This window comes from Oncorhynchus nerka, linkage group LG25 (genome assembly GCF_034236695.1).
Source record: "Oncorhynchus nerka isolate Pitt River linkage group LG25, Oner_Uvic_2.0, whole genome shotgun sequence".
NCBI lineage: Eukaryota > Metazoa > Chordata > Actinopteri > Salmoniformes > Salmonidae > Oncorhynchus > Oncorhynchus nerka.
The window spans coordinates 26957007-26974304 of NC_088420.1; positions in this window are offsets into that span (position 1 = coordinate 26957007).

The following is a 17298-nucleotide window of genomic DNA, read 5'->3' on the forward strand; positions in this document are numbered from 1 at the left end:
TATCTTTATTTCCCAAACACAATTTAACATATTCACAATTGCTTTTTGTCTTTTAATCATTTAATATTTTAACAGACTAAACACCTAACAAATACTTTTACTCTTTTAAACACTTTTAACATAGGCCCTGTTGTTACCTCATATCCCAACGAAAATGCCTTGTATTACGCCTGGAAAGAAAACACTTCAATTTGCTTCAATTACTCATCTAAACAATATCACTTTCTCTCCCTTCTATATACACACACACACACACACACACACACACACACACACACACACACACACACACACACACACACACACACACACACACACACACACACACACACACACACACACACTCATCTTATGATGACAGCCACCCCATTCAAGTCTAATGGTGTTCATTAATTGCATCCAGAAAGATTGCCTTGTCCTTGTGTGATGAGCAAGGCAGGTTAAATTAAATTATGAGAGTAGGTGGTTGGATATGAGGAGGATATGAAGGGAAGGCCTATCCATGGTGGAGATACCAGACTGTAGCACCTGCCAATTCTGCCCACTGGGTGTTCCTCAGAGGAAATGTTGTGCTGGAGTTTACATACAGGAGAGGAGGAGGGAAATAACAAAATATGAAACGCCTCTCAGTCTCAGTCAGTTCCAGTTCAACCCCAGATCTCAGGAAGACTCCTGGTGCACTGGGACTGGAACTGAGACAGGCCTCCTCCTCTGTCTCCCCTTCAAACCAGCCCAACAACAGAGCTCAACAACAGACTGTAACAAATCCTAGTTAAACAGACAATGTTTGATCCCCAGAGCACCCTCTGTTTGTGTTGACACAGGGAAGTGAAAATCAGAGCAACTCTTTCTGTCCCTCACACGTGTGAAAATCCCCTCCCTGCAGAGTCAATATTGGGTGGCTATTGTTAAACCCTATCTCATTTCCCCCTCGCGTGCAGCAGGCAACGTTTCACCAGCAAGCTCACAGTGTGGGAAAGAGAGAGAGAGAGAGAGAGAGAGAGAGAGAGAGAGAGAGAGAGAGAGAGAGAGAGAATTAGAGAGAGCATACTTAAATTCACACAGGACACCGGATAAGACAGGAGAAATACTCCAGATATAACAGACTGACCCTAACCCCACGACACAAACTACTGCAGCATAAATACTGGAGGCTGAGACAGGAGGGGTCGGGAGACACTGTGGCCCCATGGACAGGGCCAAACAGGCAGGATATAACCCCACCCACTTTGCCAAAGCACAGCCCCCACACCACTAGAGGGATATCTTCAACCACCAAATTACCATCCTGCGTCAAGGCCGAGCATAGCCCACAAAGATCTCCGCCATGGCACAACCCAAGGGGGGGCGCCAACCCAGACAGGAAGATCACGTCAGTGACTCAACCCACTCAAGTGACGCACCCCTCTTAGGGACGGCATGGAAGAGCACCAGTAAGCCAGTAACTCAGCACCCGTAATAGGGTTAGAGGCAGAGAGAGAGGGGAATCGGCCAGGCAGAGACAGCATGGGTGGTTTGTTGCTCCAGTGCCTTTCGTTCACCTTCACAGGGCCAGACTACACTCAATCACAGGACCTACTGAAGAGATGAGTCTTCATAAAGACTTAAAGGTTGAGACCGAGTCTGCGTCTCTCACATGGGTAGGCAGACGATTCCATAAAAATTTAGCTCTATAGGACAAAGCCCTGCCTCCAGCTGTTTGCTTAGAAATTCTAGGGACAGTAAGGAGGCCTGCATCTTGTGACCGTAGCGTACATGTAGGTATGTACGGCAGGACCAAATTGGAAAGATAGGTAAGAGCAAGCCCATGTAATGCTTTGTAGGTTAGCAGTAAAACCTTGAAATCAGCCCTTGTCTTAACAGGAAGCCAGTGTAGAGATGCTAACGCTGGAGTAATATTATACAATTTTGGGGTTCTAGTCAAGATTCTAGCAGTCGTGTTTAGCACTAACTGAAGTTTATTTAGTGCTTTATCCGGGTAGCCGGAAAGCAGAGCATTGCAGTAGTCTAACCTAGAAGTGACAAAAGCATGGATACATTTTTCTGCATCATTTTTGGACAGAAAGTCTCTGATTTTTTGCAATGTTATGTAGATGGAAAAAATATGTCCTTGAAACAGTCTTGATATGTTTGTGATAAAATAACTATTGATAAGCCCTGCCTCCTTGCTTAGAATTCTAGGGACAATTAGGAGGCCTGCGTCTTGTGACCATAGCGTACGCGTAGGTCGGTACCAGGACCAAATCGGAAAGATAGGTAGGAGCAAGCCCATGTAATGTCTAGGAGCACAAGTACAGATGCAGAGCCTCGGTCTGACGCCATCAAAAGGTCACTTATCATCTTCACAAGTGGAGTCTCAGTGCTATGATGGGGTCTAAAACCAGACTGAAGCATTTCATATACATTGTTTGTCTTCAGGAAGGCAGTGACATGATAAAGCATGTATTTAAATTATCAAAAATGTCAATTACACTTCTTTTTTTACCAAATGTGCAGTTACTGCTATTTTGCTTTGTAGGGCAGTATACACCAGTATACACCCATGTTTAATCTGTTACAGGTTAATTGCAAGAACATAGAATCCCCTCTACTGAATTCCCTAAACAACTTTTTTAATGCATAACTCTCCATTTACAACACATCTCTTGTCTTTTAAGAGAACTACATAATGGTTTATTATCTTTATTAGATTTTTTTTAAATACCAGCATGGGTAACAACATTAAGTTGCCTCTATTTTTCCCTTTATTCAGATTACAACCTCTCTCTTTCTGTTATTTTAAAATAAAATAATCTCGAAAATATCGCTATTTTTAAAACAAGCCATGGAAAGTTGGTTGCAATTTCAGTTTAATCCACCAGAAAATACAAAACATATATTACAATAAATATTATAGTTAAACTCAAGATATATTTTTAAAAGGTATTAACTTTGTAAATTATATCATAAATAGGACTGGTGAAGTTATGTCACACATATATATGGAAATGTCTGCTCTACTCAAGATTACAACAAACTAATTGTAGCATGACAAGTGGAAGGGGGAGAAAGTAAGGAACTTGTGACAAATATAGAGTATACCAGTTTCATTTAATGACCAAAAAATTGACAGCTGTGCCAGACAGCTGTGCCAGACAGCTGTGCAGAATAGTAGGGAAGAGATTTGCGATGTACCGATTAACACATGGTTTATGAACTGATTATCAAAATGGCGTTTGATGGGGAGCACGTGATGCCCCGGAGCTGAGCAGACGTTGACAAACCGAGCTCTTCAAAGTTATTCTATTTTTACCTAAATAACAACGTTGAAACAATATTCTAACATCGGCTGATAAATTGTCAAGTACTTACCTTCCCAAAGAGCCATGGACCTCCGATCGAGAGGCAAGAAGGACGACCAAAACGTAGTTGATACCCAAGTTCACGATAACGCTACAGCTAGCAAGATTAGCATTAGCCCTCATAACTCAGACGACAGTTCCAGACTGTTGCTCTCAGCAGCCTCTTGCGAGCCTACTGACATGCTGGCTACTCTCCTCCGGGAAATTCAGGACGGTAACAAAGGTCTTTCTATGAAAATTGATAAGAAGTCGGCTGAACTCGGGCCGTCCTTATCAGGTTCCTCCATTTCTAAGACAGAGAGAAGATACTGCAACTCGCAAGAGCCAAAGGGGACATCACCATCGATGGAAAGAGGGTCAGCCTTTTCCCGGATATGAGCGTGGATCTCGCCAGACGTCGCAAGCAGTTCAGACCTGCCGCCAAAGCACTGAAGGAGAAGAACATCACCGGCTACCTCATCCACCCTGCTCGAATGAAAGTTCAGTACAAAGGCAGAAGCCATCTCTTCAACACACCGGGAGAAGTGCTCTGGGGGATAAAATGCAGTTTGTTTGTTTTTCTGCTTTTTGTGACTCCTCTCTTTGGCTGGAAAAATGGCTGTGTTTTTCTGTGACTAGGTGCTGACCTAACATAATCGCATGGTATGCTTTCGTCATAAAGCCTTTTTGAAATCGGACACTGTGGTGGGATTAACAAGAATTGTATCTTTAAAATGGTGTTTAATACTTGTATGTTTGAGGAATTTTTATTATGAGATTTGTGTTCTTTGAATTTGGTGCCCTGCACTTTCACTGACTGTTGTCATATCGATCCCGTTAACGGGATTTCAGCCGTAAGACCTCAGGGGCACGTGCTTAATCCCCTCCTATACTCCCTGTTCACCCATGACTGTGTGGCCAAGTCTCCAACACCATCATTAAGTTTGCCGTCGACACAGCAGTGGTAGGCCTGATCACCGACAACAATGAGACGGCCTATAGGGGAGGTCAAAGACCTGGAAGTGTGGTGCCAAGACAACAACCTCTCCCTCAACGTGATCAAGACAAAGGAGATGATCGTAGACTACAGGGACTACAGGAAATGGAAGGCCAAGCACTCCCCAATTCTCATCGAAGAGGCTGTAGTGGAGCAGGTTGAGAGTTTCAAGTTCCTTGCTGTCCACATCACCAACAAACTATCATGATACAAACACACCAAGACAGTTGTGAAGAGGGCACTACAATGCCTATTCCCCCCCAGGAGACTGAAAAGATTTGGCATGGGTACTCAGCTCCTCAAAAAGTTATACAGCTGCAGCTACAGCTGCATGGCAACTGATCGACCTCTGTCCGTGGGCACTATAGAGGGTAGTGCGTCCGGCCCAGTACCATCCAGGACCTCTACACCAGGCGGTGTTAGAGGAAGGCCCTAAAAATTGCCAATGACTCCAGCCACCCTAGTCATAGACTGTTCTCTCTGCTACCGCACGGCAAGCGGTACCGGAGCGCCAAGACAAGGTCCAAAAGGCTTCTTAACAGCTACTACTCCTAAGCCATAAGACTACTGAGTAGGGTAGCTAATCGAATGGCTACCCAGACTATTTCCATTGACCTCTCCCTTTTTTTATACTGCTGCTACTCGCTGTTTATTAAATCAAATCAAAGGTTACTTGTCACGTGCGCCGAATCCAACAGGTGTCGACCTTACAGTGGAATGCTTACCTCCAGACTCTAACCAATATTGCGGAAAAAAAAGTGTGTGTGTGTGTGTGTGTGTGTGTGTGTGTGTGTGTGTGTGTGTGTGTGTGTGTGTGTGTGTGTGTGTGTGTGTGTGTGTGTGTGTGTGTGTGTGTGTGTGTGTGTGTGTGTGTGTGTGTGTGTGTGTGTGTGAGTAAAGAAATAAAACAACAGTAAAAAGACATTTGAAAATATCAGTAGCAAGGCTATATACAGACACCGGTTAGTCAGGCTGATTTATTTATTTTTATTTAAAAAAAAAAAAATTTTAACCTTTATTTAACCAGGCAAGTCAGTTAAGAACAAATTCTTATTTTCAATAATGGCCTAGGAACAGTGGGTTAACTGCCTGTTCAGGGGCAGAACGACAGATTTGTACCTTGTCGGCTCGGGGGTTTGAACTTGCAACCTTCCGATTACTAGTCCAACGCTCTAACCACTAGGCTACCCTTGAGGTAGTATGTACATGTAGGTATGGTTAAAGTGACTATGCATGTATGATGAACAGAGGGTAGCAGTAGCGTAAAAAGAGGGGTTGGCGGGTGGTGGGACACAATGCAGCCCGGTTAGCCAATGTGCGGGAGCGCTGGTTGGTTGGGCCAATTGAGGTAGTATGTACATGAATGTATAGTTAAAGTGACTATACATATATGATAAACAGAGAGTAGCAGCAGCTTAAAAGAGGGGTTGGGGGGGACACACAATGCAAATAGTCCGGGTAACCATCTGGTTACCTGTTCAGGAGTCTTATGGCTTGGGGGTAAAAACTGTTGAGAAGCCTTTTTGTCCTAGACTTGGCACTCCGGTACCGCTTGCCATGTGGTAGTAGAGAGAACAGTCTATGACTGGGGTGGCTGGGGTCTTTGACAATTTTTAGGGCCTTCCTCTGACACCGCCTGGTGTAGAGGTCCTGGATGGCAGGCAGCTTTGCCCAGTGATGTACTGGGCCATACGCACTACCCTCTGAAGTGCCTTGCGGTCGGAGGCCGAGCAATTGCCTTACCAGGCAGTGATGCAACCGGTCAGGATGCTCTCGATGTTGCAGCTGTAGAACCTTTTGAGGATCTCAGGACCCATGCCAAATCTTTTTAGTTTTTAGTTTCCTGATTATTATTTAATCATAGTCACTTTACCCCTACCTACATGTACATATTACCTCAATTACCTTGACTAGGGGTGGCGCAGTGGTTAAGGGCGCTGTACTGCAGCGCCAGCTGTGCCACCAGAGACTCTGGGTTTGCGCCCAGGCTCTGTCATAACCGACCGGGATGTCTGTGGGGCGACGCACAATTGGCCTAGCGTCGTCCAGGTTAGGGAGTGTTTGGCTGGTAGGGATATCATTGTCTCATCGCGCGCCAGCGACACCTGTGGCGGGCCGGGCGCAGTGTGCGCTAACCAAGGTTGCCAGGTGCATGGTGTTTCCTCCAACACATTGGTGCGGCTGGCTTCCGGGTTGGATGTGTGCTGTGTTAAGAAGCACATACACATAGGGCAACTTCATGTAAAGCGTGACCCACAGTGTGGACTGTGTCTTTGTTTGGGTGACAATATCAGCAAGCAACATATTACAGAGGCTCACAAGTTGGTGAGTGATTGTTACGCCCTACATATATTGCTTGCTTATATTGTCACCCAAACAAAAGAGACAGTCCACACAGTAGTAAGCTCTGTAATGCAGAATACTTTTCTTTACTCTCAGAGAGAGCTCAGTACTGAATAATGTGCAGACTACAGACTAAGGTAGAATGCACAAGAGCTTTACAGAGACTTAAGCACTCCAAGTAATAAAGAAAACTCACAACAAAGAGCTTTGCACAAAGTATCATGGCGGGAGAAAGGGAGGGAAACAGAAGAACACAGGCTACAGTGGGAGATAGAAAACAGTCCCTGATCTGGAGAAATCCACATTGGGTGGCTGTTGTTGAACCCTATTTAAATTCCCCCTCACGTGCAGCAGGCAACGTTTCATCAGCAAGCTCACAAGTGTGGCAAATAGCTTGATCGAACATTTGTTTCTTCCCTTCCAAATGTCTTTATGTTATTAGGTTATGGAGAAGACAGTCCAATCAACTGATGGATGGTTAGAAATGAACACCTGCCCACTCACTATGCAGCCCTGAGAAAGGGTGTTATAACAATCAATTAAAGAGAGATTATCAGTGCCCATACTTGAAATACCCTCCACTGCACTTCAGTGAATTCACTCAATACTTCAATGTTAATACCTTTTGCCCAGTCTTCTTTGCTCTAATTGACCTGTGTGACTGGCATTGGCATGTCATAATTGTGTGGAACATATTTAATGCAGTTCACCAAATATTCTCTAACTATTAGGAATGTAAACACATTGCTCTGATGTCACGTGAATGCTTAGCAAGATTATCTGCACTCCTAGGCCACAATTCCTTGAATGCAATACACATGCACAACCTCCTATTTTTACCTATCTCTTCTCTTACAGACTTAGCATCATGTTCATCGTCACTTCAATGGGTGACAATGATGGAAAATGTGTGAGCTGCCTTCAGGAGACTCCGAGACCCTATGTTAAGGCAGAAAGACAGCCCTTGGTCAGTTAGGGCCTGCATGCGAAATGTGGAGGCAACACCCAATGCCATGTTTTAGATTACCAAGTAGTTTCATGCACCACATGAACACAACTTCAAGTATAAGGTTAGTAATACATGGCTCGGCATGATGCCTGCATAACTCTACTGTGCCATTTCCAACAAGCGCAGTTCACCAAGTGCAAGTTGTGTTAGCTAGTTATAAATGAAGAATTATCTTTCCTAAAGGAAGTATGTCAAAGGCCAATGTGGCCATCCTCTGATCATTCACACCAACATCCATCAATGCCAAGTCATATGAGACATCCAGAGTATTGTATAGCCTGAAGCATCAAATACAATGACAATATACACGTTTAATTTGTTACAGATCAATTGCAAGAACATACATTTTACTCCACTCAATTTCTAAAGATTCCAGAACACTAAACAATATTTTTAATCCATAAAAATAGCATAGCCAGAAATGTGTTGGTGGGTGGACATTTTTGGGGAAACATTTTTAACTTCCAGCAATTCTATACATTTTGCCATGGGGCAGTGAGAATCATTTGCAGTTTTATAGCTAATCTCATGCTATTCTACACATTTTGCCACGAGTCTGAGAGAAAATGTTGCTGTTCCCCAGTGGCCCACCCAGGCCCACCCAGGCCCACCCATTCCGAAGAGGCTGTTACAACACACACCCCACTATGAGTCTTGTAAGAGAAATACACAATGGTCTATCGTCTTTATTTGATTCTTCCAAATAGGAACAGGTAAAATGAATGTAACAATTACTCCATAATAGATACTCTACATATATTGCTTGCAGTAGAAAGCTCTGTAATGCAGAGTACTTTGTTTTACTCTCAGCAAGAGCTCAGAATCGACAACAATGCAGAGTACAGACAAAATAGCTTTACAGAGACTTAAACACTCAGAGTAATAAAGAAAACTCACAACAGAGAGCAAATTTGAGGAAAACGCTGCCAAAGTTCTATCAACACATTGACTGTAGGTCAAAGCTTAGGAAAAACACTACACCACTGCTACTCACCTTTTCGAGAAAGGCCCTCCGACTCCCTCCCTTCGGACAAATCAGATCACGACTCCATTTGTCAAACAGGAAGTACCCGTGCTAAGGTCTATTCAACGCTGCTCTGACCAATCGGAAGCCATGCTTCAAGATTGTTATGATCCAGCAGACTGGGATATATTCCGGGTAGCCTCTGAGAATAAAATTGACGTATGCACAAACACGGTGATTGAGTTAATCAGGAAGAGTATAGGGAATGTTGTTTCCATGGTGACTATTAAAACCTACCCAAACCAGAAACCGTGGACAGATGGCAGTACTCGAGCAAAACTAAACTAGCGAATCAGTTATTCCCTCCGTAATGCAATCAAACAGGCAAAACTTCAGTACAAAGATAAAGTGTAGTGGCAATTCAACGGCTCAGACACGAGACGTATGTGTCAGGGTCTTCAGACAATGCCGGATTACAAACGAAAACCAGCCACGTTGAGGACACCAATGTCTTGCTACCGGATAAGCTGAAAACCTTTTTCGCCTGCTTTGAGGATAACACAGTGCCACCGACGCGGCCCGCTACCAAGGACTGTGGGCTGTCCTTCTCTGTGGTCGACGTGAGAAAGACATTTTAAACTTGTTAACCCTCGCAGGGCTGCTGGCCCAGACGCAGATCAGCTGGCTGGAGTGTTTACGGACTTATTCAATCTCTCTCTATCCCAGTCTGCTGTCCCCACTTCAATATATCCACCATTGTTCCTGTACCCAAGAAAGCAAAGGTAACTGAAATAAATTACTATCGCCCTGTAGCACTCACATATGTCATCATGAAGTGCTTTGAGAGTCAAGTTAAGGATCATATCACCTCTACCTTACCTGACACCCTAGAGCCACTTCAATTTGCTTACCACTCCAATAGATCCACAGACGATGCAATCGCCATCGCACTGCTCTATCCAATCTGGACAAGAGGAATAACTATGTCAGAATGCTGTTCATTGACTATAGCTCAGCATTCAACACCATAGTACCCTCCAAACTCATCATTAAGCTCGGGGCCCTGGGTCTGAACGCCGCCCTGTGCAACTGGGTCCTGGACTTCCTGACGGGCCGCCCCTTAGTGGTGAAGGTAGGAAACAAATCCTCCACTTCGCTGATCCTCAACACAGGGGCTCCACAAGGGTGCGTGCTCAGCCCCCTTGTGTACTCCCTGTTCACTCCCTGACCATGCACGCCTCCAACTCAATCATCAAGTTTGCAGACGACACAACAGTAATATACCTGATTACCAACAATGACGAGCCAGGAAAATAACCTCTCCTCAGGAAAAATATGTTTCTATCTACTCCTCAGATACCCTAAAATGCAATCAAACTATAATATTTATTACGGAAAGAAGTATGTTCAATAGGAAACCGATTTTAGCAGGTGCGTAATGTCGTCATGGTGTGCGCAAACACAAATTTCCAAGACTGTGTCCCTCTACTTAAACAGTTATTTCTTATTAGTTTTTGAAGTTACAAGCCTGAAACCTTGAACATAGACTGCTGACACCCTGTGGAAGCCATGGGAATTGCATCCAGGGAGCTAATTTTCAATATTTCTAAGAGGATGGTCTCTCTCAAAAAAAAATCTGGTTGGTTTTTCTTTGGATTTTCTCCTACCATATCTAGTGTTATATTCTCCTACATTATTTTAACATTTCTACCATCTTCAAAGTGTTCTCTTTCCAATGGTACCAATTATATACATATCCTGGGTTCAGGGCCTGAGCAACAGGCAGTTTACTTTGGGCACGTCATTCAGACAGGAAGTGGAGAAAAAAGGGGCCTAGCCCTAATGAATAATGTTTACATACTGCTTTACTCATCTCATATGTATATACTGTATTATATTCTACTGTATTTTAGTCAATGCCACTCGGACATTGCTTGTCCTAATATTTATATATTTCTTAACTCCATTCTTTTACTTTTAGATTCGTGTATTGTTAGATAGGTAGGGGTGTGGATCAGAAAGCCAGTCAGTATCTGGTGTGACCACCACTTTCTTCATGCAGCGCAACACATCTCCTTTGCATAAAGTTTATCAGGCTGTTGATTGTGGCCTGTGGAATGTTGCCCCCCCTTCAATGGCTGTGCGAAGTTGCTGAATATTGGCTGGAACTGGAACACGCTGTCGTACACGTCAATCCATAGCATCCAAAACATGCTCAAATGGGTGACATGGCTGGTGAGTATGCAGGCCATGGAAGAACTGGTACATTTTCAGCTTCCAGGAATTGTGTAGATCCTTGCTACATGGGTCCATACATTATCATGCTAAAACATGAGGTGATGGTGATGGATGAATAGCACGACAATGAGCAACAGGATCTCGTCACGGTATCTTTGTGCATTCAAATTGCCATCAATAAAATGCAAGAGTGTTCGTTGTCCATAGCTTATGCCTGCCCGTACCATAACCCCACCATGAGGTACTTCGTTCACACGTTGACATTAGCAAACACCTCGCCCACATGACGTCATACACGCTGTCTGCCATCTGCCTGATACAGTTGAAACTGGTATTCATCCAAGAAGAACACACTTCTCCAGCATGCCAGTGGCCATTGAAGGTGAGCATTTGCCCACTGAAGTCAGTTACAATGACAAACTGCTGTCAGGTCAAGACCCTGGTGAGGAGGCTCACGCAGGTGAGCTTCCCGGAGATGGTTTCTGACAGTTTGTGCAGAAATTCTTTGGTTGTGAAAACCCATAGTTTCATCAGCTGTCCAGGTGGCTGGTCTCAGATGATCCCGCAGGTGAAGAAGCCGGATGTGGAGGTCCTGGGCTGGAGTGGTTACACGTGGTCTGCGGTTGTGAGGCCGATTGAACGTGCTACCAAATTCTCTAAAATGACATTGGAGACGGCTTATGGTAGAGAAATTAACATTCAATTCTCTGGCAACAGCTCTGTTGGACATTCCGGTAGTCAGCATGCCAATTGCACGCTCCCTCAAAACTTGAGACATCTGTGGCATTGTGCACACAATTTGAGAGAAGTAAGCTTTTGTGTGTATGGAACATTTTTGGGATCTATATATATATATATATATATATATATATATATATATATATATATATATATATATATATATATATAGATAGCGTTTATATTTCAGTATACATGTGTATTTGAATATTTGTTATTTAAAATGCTTTTTTTTCTGTGTACACTGCCCAAAACAAGCACTTTTATTTGAGTACTTGAATGGTTAATGACAGGCAGTGGCTGAGACAGCAGATTTTCTGACTTTATACACTGCAATCTTTGAGAGAGGTAGTTAGCAAGCCAGGCCAAAGACCCCTCAGACACCACTACTCCTTAGCCGGCCCACAAGAATGGAATGGTCTACCGTATCAAAAGCTTTGGCCAAGTCATTTAAAATAGCAGCACAACATTGCTTAGAATCAAGGGCAATGGTGACATCATTTAGGACCTTTAAGGTCGCAGTGACCAATCCATAACCTGAGCGGAAACCAGATTGCATACCCGAAAGAATACTATAGACATCAAGAAAGCCAGTCAGTTGATTATTGACAAGGTTCTCCACCACTTTTGATAAACAGGGCAAAATAGACCTTCCAAGCAATGGGAACCTCCCAAGAAAGGAGACATTAAAAAGGTTGGAGATAAGGTTGCTGCCCCTATCATCGCCAAGCCTTAAGGGTTGAAACCATCTGACCCAGATGTTTTTTGGGGGACAAGTTTAAGGAGCTCTTTTAGCACCTCGGACTCAGTGACTGCCTGCAGGGAGAACATTTGTAACTGGGCAGGAGGGAAGAGGGAGAAGCATTGTAGCTGGACAGGGGGGGGGATAAGCATTGGGGATAGTCACATTAGAAGGGGTGGGAGATGAGGAAATGTTGGACGGGCAAGGAGGCATGGCTGAGTCAAATAGGAATCCTGACTTAAGTGGTGATTAAAGAGGTCAGCCAGGTGCTTCTTGTCGGTAACAACCACATCAACATTAAGGGACATGGGCAGCTGTGAGGAGGGTTTACTCTCCAGGTCTTTAACCGTTTCCCAGAACTTCTTGAGGTTAGACCCACAGAGAGAGAACTTCTCCTTAAACGAACTAACTTCGGCCTTCCGGATATCCTGGGTGTACTCATTTCTCATTTGCCTGAACGAGAGCCAGTCAGCCTGAGTATGCGTGTGCCGAGCCTTTTGCCAAAGGGAATTCTTTAGGTGGAGTAACTCTGCAAGATTACAGTTGAACCAGGGCCTGAACCCGTTTTTAGGTCTCATTTTATTTATGGGAGCGTGTTTAACAATACCACTGAAAATATCTTTAAAGAGTCCAAGTGTCTTTGACAGAAGTGATCATGCTGATTCTTTACAATTTTACAGAGGCCAGTTCATGAAGGCGTGCTCATTACATTTTTTTAGCAAGCTTATGACAAATCAGGAAAGGTTGTTTCTCTGAGCAGCCATTACAAACACAGGCTGTAAAACAGTGATCACTAAGGTAATTACAGAAAACGCCAGACTGATGCCCATCAGGAATATTTGTGAGGGTAACATTGCTGAAAAAGGTCATAACCAGAAAGGTTAACATCAGTGTTCAAAACACTCTTTCTTAACCACGTCTCAGTAATGACCAACACATCTGGATTGGAGCTGCGAACCTACACTTTCAATTTATCAATTTTAGGTAATAAGCTTCTAATGTTAACGTGCAGAAAACACAGGCTTTTACGAGAGCAGAAATCAGTGAAGCGGATACTGTGCATTGGGGCTAGCAACAGTAGATGGGCCAGGGTGTACATGCACATTTCCAGATATCGTCAACAGTAATACGGGGCCCAAAAACCTTGACACCTTTTACTTCACACCTCAGTGCTAATTTAAATTGTATCTGGTCTGTCCTTGCAAGCCTGGCAGCACAGTTCCTATCAAGGCACAAGGCAAAAAGGTAAAAAGGTCAAAACCAGATCATGAGGTCCAGGAGGTACAGAGTGGCAGACAGGCTCGTGGTCAAGGCAGGCAGAGTTCAGGCAGGCGGATACAGAGTCCAGAAACAGGCAAACGTCAAAACCAGGAGGACTAGAAAAAGGAGAATGCAAAAAGCAGGAGAACGGGAAAAATGCTGGTTGACTTGGAAACATACAAGATGAACTGGCACAGAGAGAGGCAGTTTGGGGAGAGGGATGAAATGGGCGGCCTTGGAGAACCAGTTGACTACCGTCAAAATGACAGTGTTGCCATCATACGGAGGGAGTAGTGGCTGCAGGAGGCCAGAAGGAGCTTGCCGTGGAATCTTGTTTTGAGCACACACAGTGCATGCAGTGAGGAAGGCAGAGATGTCAGGGACCATTGTGGGCTACCAGAAATGTTGTGGAAGGAAGGCTAGTGTACGACGGGACCCTGGATGACAGGTCAGCCTGGAGGAATGAGCCCATTCCAGGACTGGATTAGGGACAAACTGGCCCCCTTCAGGTCCAGGCTGGGAGCGGTGTGCCTTGCGGTGTGCCAGGTTCTCAATACCCCAATCCACAGCGGCAGCAAGGTATGAGGTAGGGAGAATGGTTTCAGAGGTCGAGGCAGAGGAACTGTATAGGTGGGAGAGGGCGTCAGGCTTCACATTCTTTGAACCTGGAGCGGAAAGAGATGGTGAAGTTAAATCTGGTGAACAGGAGGGCCCACCGTGCCTGCCTAGAGTTGAGGCGCTTGGCTGTACGGAGATTTCAGGTTATGGTCGGTCCAGACCAAGAATGGCTGTTCTGCTCTTTCCACCCAGTGCCTCCACTCTTGCAGATCCATCTTCACCGCCAGGAGTCCTCGGTTGCCAACATCGTAGTTCCGCTCAGCAGGATTGAGACGATGGGACAGGAAGGCACAGGGATGAAGCTTCTGGTCCTGGGCAGATCGCTGGGACGGGATGGCCCCCACTCCAACATCCGAAGCATCCACTTCCACCACAAATTGACAGGACGTCCGGCTGGATGAGGATGGGTGCTGTTGTGAACCGATGCTTCAGGTCCACAAAAGCTTTGTCGACAGCTGGAGACCATTTGAACGGTACCTTGGGAGAGGTGAGTGCCAAGAGGGGGGGTCGCCAGTGTGCTGTAGTCCCGAATTAAAACGGCGGTAAAAGTTTGCAAAACCAAGAATCCGTTGCAACTGCACCCTGGACGTTGGTTGAGGCCAATCCACCACTGCTTTCACCTTTCCAGGATCCATCTGAACATTGCCCTCAGCAATGACATATCCCAGAAAGGTGACAGAGCGGGGAAACTTACTTCTCGGATTTCACAAATAATTGCTTCTCCAGGAAGTGCTGAAGGACCTGTCTGACATGAAGTACGTGTTCTTGTGCAGATCGGGGGGAAAAAAACAAGATGCCGTCAAGGTACATGAACCGGTTTGGCATGTCCTGAAGCACATCATTGACCAAAGCCTGGAAAACAGTGGGGGAAGTCCAAATGACCTGGTACTCATAATGTCCACTGGCTGTGTTGAAGGCTGTCTTCCACTCATCCCCCTCACATATCCAAACATGGTGGTAGGCATTTAAGGTCCAACTTGGAAAATATGGTGGCCCCCTGGAGAGGTTCAAACACCGAGGAGAGGTAGGGGGGAGGTAACGATTCTTAACAGTAATGTCATTAAGTCCCTGGTAGTCAAGGCACGGACGCAGGGTCTTGTCCTTCTCCACAAAGAAAAACCCAGTGCCGGCAGGCGATGCAGACGGACGGATGGCCCCAGAGACTCCTCCATAGCTTTGGTCTCTGGTCCAGACAGAGAATACAATCGACCCCGAGGTGGTGTAGTGCCTGGGAGAAGAGCAATGGGACCATCATAAGGATGGTGCGGGGGAAGGGAAGTAGCACGTGTCTTACTGAACACTTCCAGGAGGTCATGGTACTCAGTGGGAATGGCAGAGACATCCAGTCTTGCTAACATCCTGAGAAGATGACTTGAGGAAGGCTGTGCTGCTTGAAGGCAGTGGGAATGACAAAATGGGTTCCAACCCAGGATGGAACTTGTGGACCAATCCAATCAGATTGTGTTTTTGAAGCCAGGAAAATCCCAAAACCACCGGAACATGGGGAGAGGTAATGAGGAGGAACTGTATTGTCTCACTGTGATTACCAGAAACCCGTAATTGAATGGGCACAGTACTATGGGTGACTTCCCCTATAGAGTGGCCGTCCAGTGCCCTAGTATCCATGGGCACAGAGAGAGGCTGAGAGGGAATACCAAACTCCGAAGCTATCGTGGCATCCATAAGATTTGTATCAGCCCCAGAGTCAATGAGCACTCGAAGAGATTTAGATTGGTCTCTCCACAGTACAAGAGCAAAAAGTGGTGTGCAGGTGATGGGAATTAGGGAACTCTCAGTCTGACTCACCATAGTATTGGTACCCACTAGAGGCAAGGGTTTCCTAATAGGGCAGGTAGCTATAAAATGTCATATCCCTCCACAGTACAGACAACAGTTATTATTCATCCTCCATGAGCGCTCCCAAATTGATAGCCTAGTTCTTCCCAACTGCATAGGCTCAGGAGTATCCAACTCACCCGTAGTAGATTTACGAGAGCTCGGGTGGCTTCGACTCCTCTCGGAAGAGCTGCCTTCGGAAACTTCCAGATTCCATAGGAGGTGAACGCTCCATATCGGATGCACGAGTGTGCCCTAGACCAAACCTCTCACTCTTACGTTCCCTTAGGTGTCTATCAATTTTAATGGTTAAGGCGATAAGGGAGTCGATGTCCACCTGCAGTTCGCGAGCAGCTAGCTCATCCTTAACCTCCTCAGATAATCCGTGCAGAAAAGTATCGAAAAGAGACTCCGGATTCCAGGCACTCTCCACGGCCAACATGCGAGAATCCACTGCGTAGTCTGCCACACTACAGGAGTTGACGTAAGTCAAGCAGTTTGCTGGCCGCCTTTCTCCCGGATACTCAAAAACGTCTCACCTCTGCCATGAATTCCTCCAAATGCCCGCAAATGACAGATTGTTGTTTCATTTACATTACATTTACATTTAAGTCATTTAGCAGACGCTCTTATCCAGAGCGACTTACAAATTGGTGCTTTCACCTTATGACATCAGTTTCCAAACTGACATAGCCTGACATTGGCGTAATTATATACGCCATCTTCGATGGGTCTGAAGTAAACAAAAATGGCTGTAGCTCAAAAATAAGCGAGGACTGGGAATGAAAACCCGGGCAGGCACCAGGATTCCCTAAAATTTCAAATTTGATTTGATTTGATTTGTATATTGCTCTGGAGGTAAGCAGGGTTCACAGGGAGTCGGGATAGGCTGTACCAACTCACCACAGATAAGGAAAAACATTACTGGGTGATTGATGTTTTTCAGAGGTGGCAGACAGTCTGAGCTAACTCCCTGATTTGCTCCATAATAGCCTGTAACCAAGGAACCGAGCCCTTCCAAAAGGCCCTGTAGCAACTCCCAATGGTGTTTCCCTGCAGGGAGACAGTGTGGCGAAGCTGGTCCAAGTCTGCTGGGTCTGTCATTGCCAGTTCGTACTATCACAAGACAAGACCCAAATGCAGACAGTAATCGGAGGGTTGGAGTGGTGGCTGCGGAGTCAGGCGCAGAGAGCAGAGGGTTTTGGGTTTCCGTAATTTATTCCGGACCGAACA